This window comes from Vicugna pacos, chromosome 20 (genome assembly GCF_048564905.1).
Source record: "Vicugna pacos chromosome 20, VicPac4, whole genome shotgun sequence".
Classification (NCBI taxonomy): domain Eukaryota; kingdom Metazoa; phylum Chordata; class Mammalia; order Artiodactyla; family Camelidae; genus Vicugna; species Vicugna pacos.
The window spans coordinates 37,874,764-37,888,192 of NC_133006.1; the positions used below are offsets into that span (position 1 = coordinate 37,874,764).

At 39.6% G+C, this 13,429-nt stretch overlaps 1 long non-coding RNA gene across 1 annotated transcript; it reads right to left on the minus strand.

Moving 5' to 3' along the window:
* Positions 1-4,412: 4,412 nt before the first annotated feature.
* LOC140687633 (uncharacterized) lies at positions 4,413-13,031 on the minus strand. The gene is made up of 4 exons (XR_012062033.1): positions 11,662-13,031; positions 9,603-9,699; positions 8,884-9,036; positions 4,413-4,689 (listed from the first exon to the last, which is right to left on the minus strand). It is a non-coding gene; the product is annotated as an uncharacterized lncRNA (long non-coding RNA).
* Between the last annotated feature and the right edge of the window lie 398 nt (positions 13,032-13,429).

Below are 13,429 nucleotides of genomic sequence, written 5' to 3' on the forward strand. Positions count from 1 at the left end.
ATTTGCTGAACCAGATCCATGCGGTGCACGAACTGCTGTCTATGTTAAGCACTTTTGTTAATGGAGTTAATGTGCACCCGCAGAAGTGCCCTTTTAGTTAGCGAATTACAGGACCTGTGTGCTCAGAGAATTGCAGCAGGTGCTGCTCTGTTTTAAGAAAAACCGCAAAAGGGTGAAACCACTTTACATAGAGGCTTCTCTCATCAGTGATTCTCAAGCCTTTTTTTCCAGCAGTCCTGCCTGACAGGTAAGTTTCCTTCATGTGTCATATTCCTTAAATTCTTTCAGTTTTGTAAGTATCATTTATGACACAGAATAAGAAAAAGGAGGGGGAAGAGAAGGAAGAAGAATTTGTGTTGGTGTTTCTGATGATTTATTTGACAACATAACTGCACTCACAAACATATAATTTTTTCCCTAGAGATATTATACAGCATCTGCACTTGTTCAAGTCAGCTGAGCTAGAAATGCTAATTTGGTTGGACATGATTGGAATTCCTTGTCTCTCTCTCTCTCTTTCCTTTTTTTTTTTTTTTTTGGAATAAATCACACCTTTAAAGCTTCATTTAATTGCCTAGAATTTTTCCCCTAACTTTTGTTAATTTCTCCATCATCTTTACAATTTTTTCATCCACATTTAATTTGACCACAATTTTTTCCTGGTGACTTGCCTTTATTTTAAAAAAAAAATTCATCCCAGTTTTCATGGAAAATACTCTATCTCTTTTTGCACATGTAGTTAGTTTAGTAAATATTTAAATCCAATCGCCCAGTTATAGGTATATCACAAGTGACGTCAGCAGGAGCAGACGTGACTCGATGAGTCAGCCACTGGCCTGGTGGGTGCAGAGCTGTGTGGGTGACCAGGGAGGTTCCAGGGGCATCTGGAAGGTTTGGTATGAAGATCAGTAAAGAGGAAATTTGTGTAATATTCTTGGGGACAACCTTCCTGCAGAAAGCACTATTGTTGCAGTTGGGTGGGAAGTTGGGTAGTTTTAGAGCAGTGGCCCCCGAACCTGGATGTGTTCAGAATCACTGCACTGGGGAAGCTTTTAAAAGTACTGATGTCTGGGCACCATCCAGACAATTAGAATCCTTGGGGCTAGAACCTGGACATTAATATTTCTAAGAAGCTCCGCAGGGAAGTCGGACCTACAAAGTGGAGGCTTCAGCTTTGGTAAAATATGACTCACTGAAGTTAAAAAAAAAATTAAAATGCTTTCTTTTGCACAATTACCTTAAAGTGTTTTCTCCCAGCAGAGGAAAGGCAGAAGGACATTTTTCTTCTACTTTCAAAATTTTAGGATCACCATGGACTAAACTTAATAAGGAAAGGCTGTTTATCACCAGTGGGGTAATCTCATAAAGGCTAGAAGTTGAAGCCAAACTGTGCTGGGTAGAAAACAGCAAAGGATGCCTGTGTGTTGGTCTGAGCAGCCTTTTGGCTCTTTCCTGACTTTCAGGAAAAAGACAATCTGACACTTAGATAGATAGATAGATAGATAGATAGATAGATAGATAGATAGATAAATAAATAAAATAAAAAAGTTGCAAGTTTCTATGGCAAGTCCTCTTAGTGCATTTGTTTTTAAGGAGCATAATTTTACACATGCATTTGGATATAGGCTTCCCTGGATGTCTTTTTTCTATCTTTAATTTCTTGTTAAGTGTTTCATGATAGTTTCCTAAATATATTGAATCCTGTAGACACACGGTGAAGGGTTTGGAAGGGATTTTTGTCCTTGAGGTGTTTCTTTCATGAATTATTATGCTCTATCCCCAAATAATTTTTAACAAGTGTAATTTATCTCTTGTCTCTGATTCTCTATACCTTTTTGGATTGTCTATAACTGCAAAGAACTCGTGAACTATTTTACAATTTAAAAAAAGAACTGGATGAAAGTTTAACTATGTGTGTAAAATTAGAATTAGAATAAAATTCATTTCTGGCCTTTTAATTTTGGCATGGTTATATTTACATATATATACATACATATAATAAAACAGATATATACATATTTGTTAGGTAAACAAATAAAATAACACAAAGAAAAATTCTAAACTCTGCCTGCAGTGACTATCAAGAGTGGTCACTGTTGGAAGATTTTTGCTGTTTTCAAATGTTTGATTCTATTTGTTCCTGTGTTGATGAGAGGAGGTGTAAATATAGCAGTTCCAGAGGAGAGCTGAGGATTCCTGGAGCTGCAGAGCCGGAGTTGAGGGTTTCATATAAAAGGCAAGGAGACCATCTCACATGGTGTGTATGTGATTCTTCAAATGTGGCCAAAAAGAGGCTCCTTACGTTTGATGTCCAGAGTCAAACACTGTGTTTACATAAAGTCAATGTCCCTGGTATCACTGTGTGTGTGTATATCTATTTGTGTATTTTTACTAGTTCAGCGTATTGTTTTGACCAAATTATTGCCTTGGCAATTTTATGTTTGGTTAAATCACCTATAGTTTCTTCATGTAGGTAATAAGTGGTAGAGACAGAATTCAAGCTTTGGATTCTCTTACTTAAAAACCCATGTGTTCCGTGGTACACCATGGATGAAACGTGAGGATATATGGTAAGTGAAATAATCCAGCCACAAAATTCAAATACTGTGTGATTCCACTTACATGAGGTACCTAGAACAGTCAGATTCATAAAGACAGACAGCAGAATGCTGGTTGCAGGGGCTGGGCGAGGAAGGACGGGGAGATATTTTTTAACGAGCAGAGTGATGCTGGGGAAGATGAAAAAGTTCTGGAGATGGATGGAGAGGATGGTCACGCAGAGGGTGAATGTACTTAACACCACAGGACTGTGTGCTTAAACATGCGCAAACTGGTAACTTTCATACTGTGTATATGTAACCACAATTTTAAAAATGAGAAAAAAATGTGCTTTCTAATTCAGCAGTCTGACTCTTCCTGGGCCTTTTACTTTATTTTATTTATTACAAATTTAATAATATGTAATTGATTTTTATTTTAGTATAATCAATTTTAAATTATTCTGGAAATAAATCAGTAGTTGAATTCATGATATGAATTGAATATGAATATATTCATGATATGATATGAATTGGGCATGGCCTAAATATGCGATAACTCTGAAAACGGTGGCTGCCCCTTGATTTGAAACTATGTAACATACATGCTCAAATCTAAAATCCCTAAATGTTGCCTTACATGTGAATAGTGTTTCACAGTTTATAAAATGCTTTTAGACATATATTTTTTAAATTCTCACAAAATTTAGAAATATTATCCCATTTTACAGATCAGAAAATTGAGGCTGAGAGATAATATCCTGCAGAGATGAGTCTCTGGCTCCACAACTGGCTGTTTCCATTAGACTGAAGAGAGAGAGAAAAGGGACCAAGAGGTAGGTCCAGGCTTTACCAGCAGAAACACCAAAGCCAGACTGTCACCTCTCTTTAGGGAACGTGACTCTGTGTTCGGGCATATTAGAGAAATTTGCAGGACGAGGGGTCGGGGTGCAGGAGGGCAGCAATGCAGAGGCGGGGAGCGGAAAGACACGGACACGTGGTCTGCCTGTGTTAGTTTCCGTATGGGACGCTTCCACTTGGCAAAACCTCTCTGTTTGTTGTGTTAGGCACAACGACACCTGGGGGGAGAGGTCACTAAACTTAACACCGAAACTTTCAAATAATAACCAGCAAACTCTGCTCTCCTGCCCTGGTTCTTTACATTGTCACTACTTGCAATCATGTCTTTCCTTCTTTTTTCACACACACACCACACACACACAAACTCTAAAGCAGACGACAAAAGCCAAGAACCCCCGGCACAGCCAACACGAAACAACCCCTCCCATCCGTGCCTGGACGGAGGGTCTCCCGCTGCGCGCGGGTTGTCGTCTTTGTACTAGGATGTCAGGGCCCAGTGGGCGGAGACCCTGCCATTCTGGGTTAACTCTCCCACAGGCTTAGTGAATCACCATGAGCAGGGGAGAGCTTATTCAACAGTACTTGACTGACTGATAAGACAAGTCACTGTGCCAGAAGAAATGCTAATTTTAAAATGTCTGTAAATTCCTGAATTTCACACGTGGGAAGTCCAGGGACCTGGGGGAGCTCTTGGGAATTAGTAATCTGATACAGAATCTTTCCCCTTGGTGTCACCTGTTACAATTTGGCCTCCCTTTGCTGTGACCGAAAATCATTACCAGCTGACAGCTCTCCCAAGCCTGGTGTCTGCAACCAAAATGAAGTGTAGACAGCCGCTGACGTTGGGCGGGTAACAACCTCAGTCTGTAAATTTGCCTGGGTTGCTCAGACAATTCAAATCACTCAGAGAAGATCTGGAAGTCCATTTTGATGGAGATTTATTTTGGTAGGTAACAACCTGAGTGTGAAGACAACAAATCTTTCTTTCATCTGAGGCAAGCTCTAGAGTTGTTAGTTCTACTTTTATTAATGCTATCGAAAGATGAAGTCTCTATTTTGATTGGACAGCCTTACAGTAAAAAACAGATCTGTTTGAAGAGACAGGAGGCTGACTGGTTCCTAGAATGAAGATATAGTGGACGCTGAGTAAACCAGTCTCCCAGATCACATGATCCATTAAGTAGATTTTGGAAGCCACATTGACCCTTGTAGCTACATTCAAACGACATCAGTATTTCAGTTGCCAGACAAAAACAAGTCAAACATGGAAGTGCGTATCGCTGGACTCCTCCTAAAACAGAGGACAAACAATTTTATCTAAATAGAGATGCCATGGTGTCATGGAAAAAAAGAATGGATTTGGAATTAGAAGAGCTGGTTTCACAAACCAGCTCTACTCTATCCTAGCTGTGTGATTTGGTCAGTCTAAGCCCAGTCTCCATCTCTACAACTGACAGTTGTGTGTGGTTTGAAAAGTGGTTGTCTATAAAAGAATTCCAAATTCTGTACGTAGGCACAGCCCTCCTCTGGGACTTATTGCTTAATTCTTCTTCCTTTGAATATGGACTGTACTTAATGACCTGTTTCCAATGAATAGGCTAAGGAAAGGGGACTATTATAACTCTAAAGTGGGGAACACTGGCAAATACAATCTTAAGCAAGTAGTCAAAGTCAACATCACCAGTGACAGGTCATGCAGATATGACACAGCCCCATGAGATTATGCAATGAATCCGACACTTTGACTTTGTGATAGTCTTTCCCCCAAAACATAACCCCGGTCTAATCATGAATAAACTTCAAACACAATTGAGGACCATTCTCTAAGCCAACTGATTCACACTCTTCCAAGGGCCATGTCATGAAAGACAAGGAAAGATGGAGAACCTGTCCCAGACACAAGAAGACGAAGGACACATGATGGCTAAATGCTATGTGGTGTTTGGAACTGGATCCTAGAGCAGATGATTGAAATCCGAGAAAAGGGTGTTTGGTTAATAGGACTGTACCAATGCTGATTTCTTAGTTCTGACAAATGTACCGTAGTATGCGTTTATGACAGTGATGCATTCGTGATAGTGTGCAAGTATGATAGTAGCATTAGGGGCGGCTGGTGAAGGATCTATGGGGACTACCTGTTCTATCTTGGTGACTTTTCTGTAAATCTAAATTTATTCCAAAATAAAAGAAAAAAAATAAAAGATTGTGAGTTGATCACATGACAGGAATTTGGAGAGACACAGGATTAGAAAATGTGGATTGGGTTACTATCAGAATAACCACACTGAAAACTTAGCAAGCCACAAGGGCCCTCTGTGGTTTATCAGTATAGTGAAGTCAAGGGCTGATAAACAGTGCATAGTTTCTCTTTCTTCCCCCCTCTTTAGTCTACCAAGTAAATTTATTTTGAATTAAAGATGACCAGGACCCTCAAAGTGATGAGGACATTGAGGAAGAATTCAATTACTATCCATATACTCTGTTTGTAGGCAGCTCAGCTCATGATGTGTGAATTAATAATCAAATAATTGATAAGAGTACATAAATATGTAAATTTCATTTGTACAAACTTGGATGAAATTGGGCAGTAAATTATAAATTCAAAATCTAGAAGATGCCTATAAAGATTAAGGTAATTTTCCATTTTCTTCAAATTGGCAGCACCGGCTAAAAGTGAGGTCAATATTAATTAAGAAAAGCAAGGAGAAGAATAATAAATTACTGAAATTGGTTGGTTAACAGAACTTGCTATGTAGTTCAGAAGTTAGAATGACAGAATTAGAGTTGAAAGGAATTTTAGAGATCTTCCAATCCTCTTATTTTAAGGTGGGAGTAAGAATATTTATTCAGTTTGGAGATGTAGAAACACTCTTTCAAGATGCTTTCACAGGTTCACAAGGGCACAATAGAACATGGGGCTTCTGAATCGATCATATCTCTCTGAGGCGGAGATTCTTTGTGGGGAGGTGGTTCATGAGCTGCAGGGATCTCCGGGAGCCTGAAGTTATATGCAGATGTTTCCCAGTGTGCATATCATTTTTCTGGAGAAGACTCATAGTGGCTTTCATCTGAAACTTAAAGGAGTCTTAACCCCCAAAAGAATGAGAACCTCTGCTTTGGAATTCAAAGGTTACTCATTACAATGTTCTGAGGACATTGCTAGAGTGATTTTAATGTTTCTATAGCTTGTATCAGATTTTAAATAGAAACATGGTAGCTGGAGCCTTGTCAGTTCTCAAAAGGTACCACATTCTTTGGGAAAATCAGACTGTCTGATTTTCTCCAGATATCTTATCCTTTTCTCTGTAAACAAAGTTAACTCCTGTCTACTGGGTAAAAGATAAATGAGGTACTGAGCATCGACTATATATTGGTCCCTAACTCATTTAATCTAATATTAATACCAGTATCCCATTTTACAGGTGAGGAAACTGAAGCACAGGGAAGATTGGTAATTGTCTGAAAGTCACAAAGCTAAGAAGCAGTAAAACCTTAGTTTTTGAAGCCAAACCAAGGCCTGCACTATGCTGGGCTTCTTTCTCTCTGATCTGTTAATTGTTCGTCTGGTGCGCTGGATAAGCAAGTCCATCACTGACCTTCATAGAGCTTCTTAATTTGCAACAGTAGAGGCAGAAAAAAAAAAGTGAGACAAAGAAGTATGAGCTTGGCAAGTAGTAGTATATAAATGTGCGTAGTTCTGTTTCCACCACCTTCTCGCTCACCTTGGACCAGCAAGTTAATCTTGGTTATCTTAACCATAAAATGGAGCTAATAATATTTATCTCAAAGGGCAGTTCCGATGACGAAATGACATAACGCATGTAAAGCACTTGACATTGTAGAAGCCAAATCGTCTACTCTATCACTGTTAGCAATTATGACTATAACAGATTATGCTAATTCTCATTTATTTCATAACGTGTTTTTCATCAAAAAATGTGAAAAAGGAGAAAAATTTTGGCATGTATAGTTAAACCTTAACATAGTTTAAATGAGCTCACTAAGATTTCAATTTATACGGATATCAACATCATAGACTTCTGAAACAGCCAGATAAAGAATGACTGTGACTGTGGACAACTCTGTGGTTATTCTAAAATCCACCTAGTTGTGCACTTTAAATGGGTGGTTTATATGGTCTGTGAATTATATCTCAATAAAGCTGATATATCAAAAAAAAAACTTACTGTGGCTGGCACAAAACAAACTGAAAACTGGACTAAACCCAACCAAGCATTTAATGAAGGACAGGCATTTTATTTTTAGAATCAAAGGCTATCAAACGCTGGCTACTCTCTCTGTTTGCCCCAAAGGTAGGTTATAGAACTCGTTTTTTGGTGTACTAGTTACTTTGCTGCACTCATCCGATGGCCTGAAATATGGTTACAAAAATGGCTTCTAACACACGGTCAGGGAGTAGCTTAAATGGAGCATCTGCTTCCATGGGTCCAAGTAAGTAGGAGACAGCAACATGTTATGTTTAGATCAGTGATATGTGTAGCACATTTGAAATAGAAAAATTATGAGTTCTGGTCCTTTGTTGCTATGCATTCATATTCTGACATGGTACCCAGTGAAGTCATCTGTACACTGCATGGAAATTCTGATTTATAAAACACTGTTCCTCAGGGCATCCCTCCATTCATTTTCCTTGTGCTTTCTGGTTACCGTAGCACTTTGCAAAGGATCAAAGAAGCATTCACATAGCGTTTCAATGCATCTCAGTGGTTTGCATTTGTAGATGCACAGAATAATGGCATCTTGTTAGAAAAAAAAAAAAAGGTGTGTCCTCAGGAAAGGTGTTGAAAAGACATGGAAATCAAGTCTGTCAGTGTTTTTCTGGATCCAATTGTATTTTGAACAGACAAAAAGCCCTACAACTTGAGAGTCTTCGTAACTCAATTGATGCTGGGTGATTCCAACTTCAGAAATCAAAGAAGGAAACGGAGCCATTATGTAACCTGTACAAATTCTTCCTCTCGAGTTTAACCCTAATGTACTTTGAGGTGAGGTGATGTGCCCAAGTTGAAAGGCTGGAAACTGGACGGGTATGGGATGGAGCAAATGAAAATTTTTTGATCTAGATGAGGTGTCACGGTCTCCTCGTTTGTAAAATAAGAGTGAGAAGTGCATATTCTGGGAGAGAATGAAACTTCATGCTTTGGTCTAAGACGAACTTCTATTGTCCTGGGTCTCCCCATTTTTTTTTTAAACAAATTAATGGCACTAGACAGTGCTCCTGAGAAGACTATCAGCCATCAATTCTGCCTCATCGACCACACTGTTAGAGACAAGCATCAAAAGTATTTGCATTTTATAAACTCTCTGTTTTCGAATTATTGACTCTAGGTGAAGTTGAGCTAAGGAAGAAATTTGCGATTTGAAAATTCTTAGCATCTCATTTTCCTTGAAAGCAGTTATTAAGACTCTATTTGTTCAGGGAAAAATGTAAGGTACCGTTCAAAGTTCTATTCTCTGAACTTACCTTTTCAGACAAAATCTCGGCATAAAGCAAGTCTTCAGAGCAATGCGTCAGTGCCCAGAGGAATCCGTCCTCGGCACGGAGTCCCGTGGAGAGACGGCGGTGGGAACTGCCCTTCTAGGGGAAATTGCTGCCTCTTTTCCAATTAGTCGGAAGCTTGATGGAGGAAATAGGATTTCAGAAGTTGTTTGAATGATGGAAACAAGAGAACTAGACTAAGTGGGGCTGCAGAATATGCCAGGCGTGAAGTGCATCTTAGAGAAGACTTGAGGGGCGCGAGGACGTGATAGATGTTTAAATTTAAAAAGAAACACAAAAGGATTGTGGGCTATCACGTAAGGAAACAGTGTGATGGGTGTTCTTCGTCACTCAGGTGAGACTCTTTCTACCGAAATATGATCTTAACGTAAATCACTTCCGTTCTCCCTGTTCCTAAGTTACTGTAACATGATTAGGCTCAAAGCTACTTCCACGGTAGTTTTTCAGGATGGTTGAGAACTAGTTTGTATGCCAAAGTTCTCCAAGAGAAGGGGTGGTGGCTTTTTTTTTTTCTTTCATTCGGTCATTCAGCAAACTCTGTAAAAACTGATGAACATTTATTGTGAAGCAGTGACTACGCAAGAGATATGAGCACAAATGAAATGGGATCCAGTGCCCTTAACTCCGTGGGATGCCCTGATGAGAAAGCCAGCAAACAGCTCCATCGGCTCAGAGGTACCTACCTACACTCAGCACTGCATGCGGACCCAGAAAGGAGACACCCAGAGAAGGTGGGAGGCGGTATGTCAGCAGGTCCTTGAAGGACTTGAAGCCAATTAGCTACAAAGGAAAGAAATAAAGAAGAGATGAATCTAGAAGGGCCGAGAATCCTTTTAAAATTAGGATTTGACACACACACACACACACACACAGCCGTCAGATTAAGAGATAGCGGTGTGAATCCAAAAACTTTGTGGTTTTAGGGCTGAAAAGATGGAACTCTGGTGACATTCTTTATGTTTGGTGAAGCTGAGCAAAATTGTGGGATATTGAATGAAGAAAAGTGCTGTCCTGGATGCTGGCAATTTTTGATTACTAACAAGCTAGAGGGCTAATCGCTCTGTCTCAGATATTGTTAAAGTAATAGTTAATGGTTATTATTGTCTCACAGCGTTTGAATCTAGCTTAAAAGAGAAGAGTGCTTGCAGCTAAATATGAAAGCTCATCACAGCTGCATGAGATGAAAACAGGAATTTCTACGATTATTGGTAGCCATAGATGACAGAGGTGATGTTTATTACCATAGACAGCTACGTTTCTACATATATCAGAGAGGAAAAAAATGATGGAAACTTTGAGAAGCTAATGTACTGGCAAGAAATGCCTAAGTGAAAAACACGGTGGTCAAGAGAAGAGACCTTCAGTGCTGAGTCTCGAGATTAAACACAGGCAACCCCTTTCGGGCCAAGTTTGTAGGTGCCCCCTCTCCAGTCAGTTTCCATTGTTGTGTCATGCTTAACAAGAGTCTACCCATATTTCTCAAACTCATTACTTGGGGACCATTACATATGGAGATTTCCCATAACCCGAAATCTCAATAGTTCTTAAATTTTTTTGTTTTTTTTTTACTTTTATTTAAATGTGGAAACTAGTTTTAAAACATCAGCCATTGATAATTCAGGAAACTTGAAAGTGAAACAAAATGCCCAGTTGGAAAAAAGGAATAAATTCGCTTCAACTGAGTTTTGTGATAACGCAGAACATTAACACTGGGTGTTCAACATTAGGTGGTGGGAGAGAAATTGAGACTAGTTATGTGAGATTCTACTGTGATCCATCTGCAGAACTTCTGGAACACCTGTGCATGGCTGACCCTGGGGTCAGGCACCATGCCAGTGACTGTTGTTCTAAGCCCCCCCTTGACTGTTGTTCAGAGCCTCCGCACTGTTGAGGGAAGTATTTTTAGGGTAAAACATGAAGAATGTATGATATCAAAAAGTGTTAATAATTGGAGGATAACCTTGAAGAGGGTTGCATGAAAGCAGAAGCATTTCTTCATACTTTTCTATTGGCAAGAGGTACATATATATGTGATAACATAGTCAAACAGCACAGTGCTTGTGGAGACTTATGGCTGTCTAAAATTCCTCACTTTTTTTTTAAACAAGCCTACTACCCATCAAGTCCCAGGGATCTCTTACAAATTCCTCTTTTATTCCTTAATCAAAGATGTTATCAACTGCTAACCTCTGATTTCAGCAAGAGGTTGATCTGGGAGGTTTGAATAATTCATACTAACATGTGAATGACTAATAGGGCATATCTACTAACGGATATTTGAGCCTTAAAAGGTGAATTTGTTAACATCAAATCTCTAATTGGTAGAATGCATTTGATATATATATTTTTTAATTGTCTGGAAGGTTACTTAGGGTGCTTCCCATGGTATTTGTTCTCTTTATATTTTTTTAATAAAATAAATATATAATATATTATATATATAATATATAATATATAAAATATATTTTATATATAATATATAACATATAAAATATATTTTATTTAAAATATATATATACTTTATTGAGTATAGTCAGTTTACAATGTTGTGTCAATGGTACTCATTCTCTTAAACTGTTATCTCTAAAGCCATTTATCTCCCCTCCATAATTAGTCTAGCAGGGAATAAAATTCTTACAGTAAACAAGAATGGCACATATACTTTTGTCTACCTTTTGTCAACAATCTAATAATATAAAGGATTTTTTTGTTTTGAAAAAGAGCAAGATACCATTGTCTCACCTTTAACCTTGACTACTTTCAGATATGTGACTTTTCCTCCGCTCTTTTTCATAGCCATGGACACATTCTGTTGTAGTTGCAACCATAATAGAGTTAGAATTCGGCTTGAGAAGTCAGTGAGGTAATGCTTGCCAAATGACAGCGTTAACAGGCGTAAGAGCTGGTGTGTGTGGGATGCCAAGCATTGCTAAATATTTTATTCTGTATTTTTAAACGTAGCCCTCACAGGGTGCAGTGAAGCAGACAGAATCACTGTCTTCGTTTTCTGTTGAGGAAACTGAGGTGCTTTGAGGCTAAGTAACTTGCCTGGGGTTGCTCAGCCGGTAAGATGTGAAATCAGGCAGCTTGAGGTCAGATCCTCCCAATGCCATTTATTGTCATGAATAAGCCAAACTTGACTTTCCATCACAGAGTGGACACTGGGTGTTGTCACTAAACTTTTTTCATTTAGGCGAAAAATGTGTTTGTTTGTGTCTTCATTTGCTGTTACAACTGATGAAGTAAACTTTTCCCCTCACTTGTTGATGAAACCTGCTTTCTCCCTTGTGTAACTTGTAGGTTTCCAAACATTTTAAGTCACAGGTTAAGATGTCAGGAAAGACTGGTATGGATTTGTGTGAAGTGACCATCTAAGTCAGGGCAGTTGATGTGACATTATTTCCTCTCGATGGTTTGATTCCACGGATAGAAAGAAAGAGATTCTCCCTGGGAGAATTCCAGTCTTACATTCTGACATGTTCGCAAGGGTTTAAACAGCGACACACTTGGCGTGGAGAGAGATAGAGACAAAATATGTGATTTCGTTACAATTGCTGTAATGAATTCCGAGTTGATCTTGCTTGTCCCACATGTGTTGACCACAATTTTCAGCTTGGCATCGCCAGAAAGCTTGAGGAATGTATTTCCAGTAATTGCCAGGCCGCTTCATTGTTCCTCCGTATACATAAACACTAGGCTGCGATCGCGCGGTCATGCTTGAGCTGTTATCTGAAATTCACTTTTGCTGGGAGGATTGACTAAGCAGTTTCCATTTACTGTTAGCGTTCTCGCACTTCAGCGCCGCCCGGCTCCAGTGGGCGAGGAGAGCCAGAACTGCTCAGAGCAGTGGACGTGCTACTCATCGCATATCAAACTGCTCAAACATCCCCTGTCACTGCAATCAGCGTCCTCTCTTTTGCCTGCGAGTGGGCAAAGAAGTGAACCCGTCCCCAGCGGTCCCCAGCGGCTGGAGCTACCACACGGGCTCAGCGCTGCACAGGTTAAACGGCCAGGCTGCAAATTAATGATTCCATGGGAAACGGTGGAGGCAGCCGCGCGCTTGTTACAGCTTCCTCTTTTCCTCTTGCTTCGTCACTCTTCCATGGCTTGGCCTTTCCACCCTTCACCCCTGCCCTGTCATTATCTGCAGATGGTATCTGCCTGGCATATGTTGTAACCTAGAAGATTCTGAGACGTGTTCCCACTCTGATTCCCTCCCCCTCCCCCACCCCCTGCACCCGGGCGCCCAGCCCCTCCAAACGGAGCCCTGACAACAGGAGATTGAAACGCAAAGGGGGAATGGACCAGTAGCCCTTCTATATTAACATGAGGTATAGACTGTAATTTATTGCAACCACTGTTTGATGATAGTTGTTTTAACACAGTTTAAAAAGTAAATATTTATCTTACGAGTCTTAAGGAATTTGATTCTATGCCATGGGCTGCAAGAGAAAAGATTTTCTACCTTAAGTGCATGCGTAGTTCATAAAAGAGACACTTTTATGAAAGA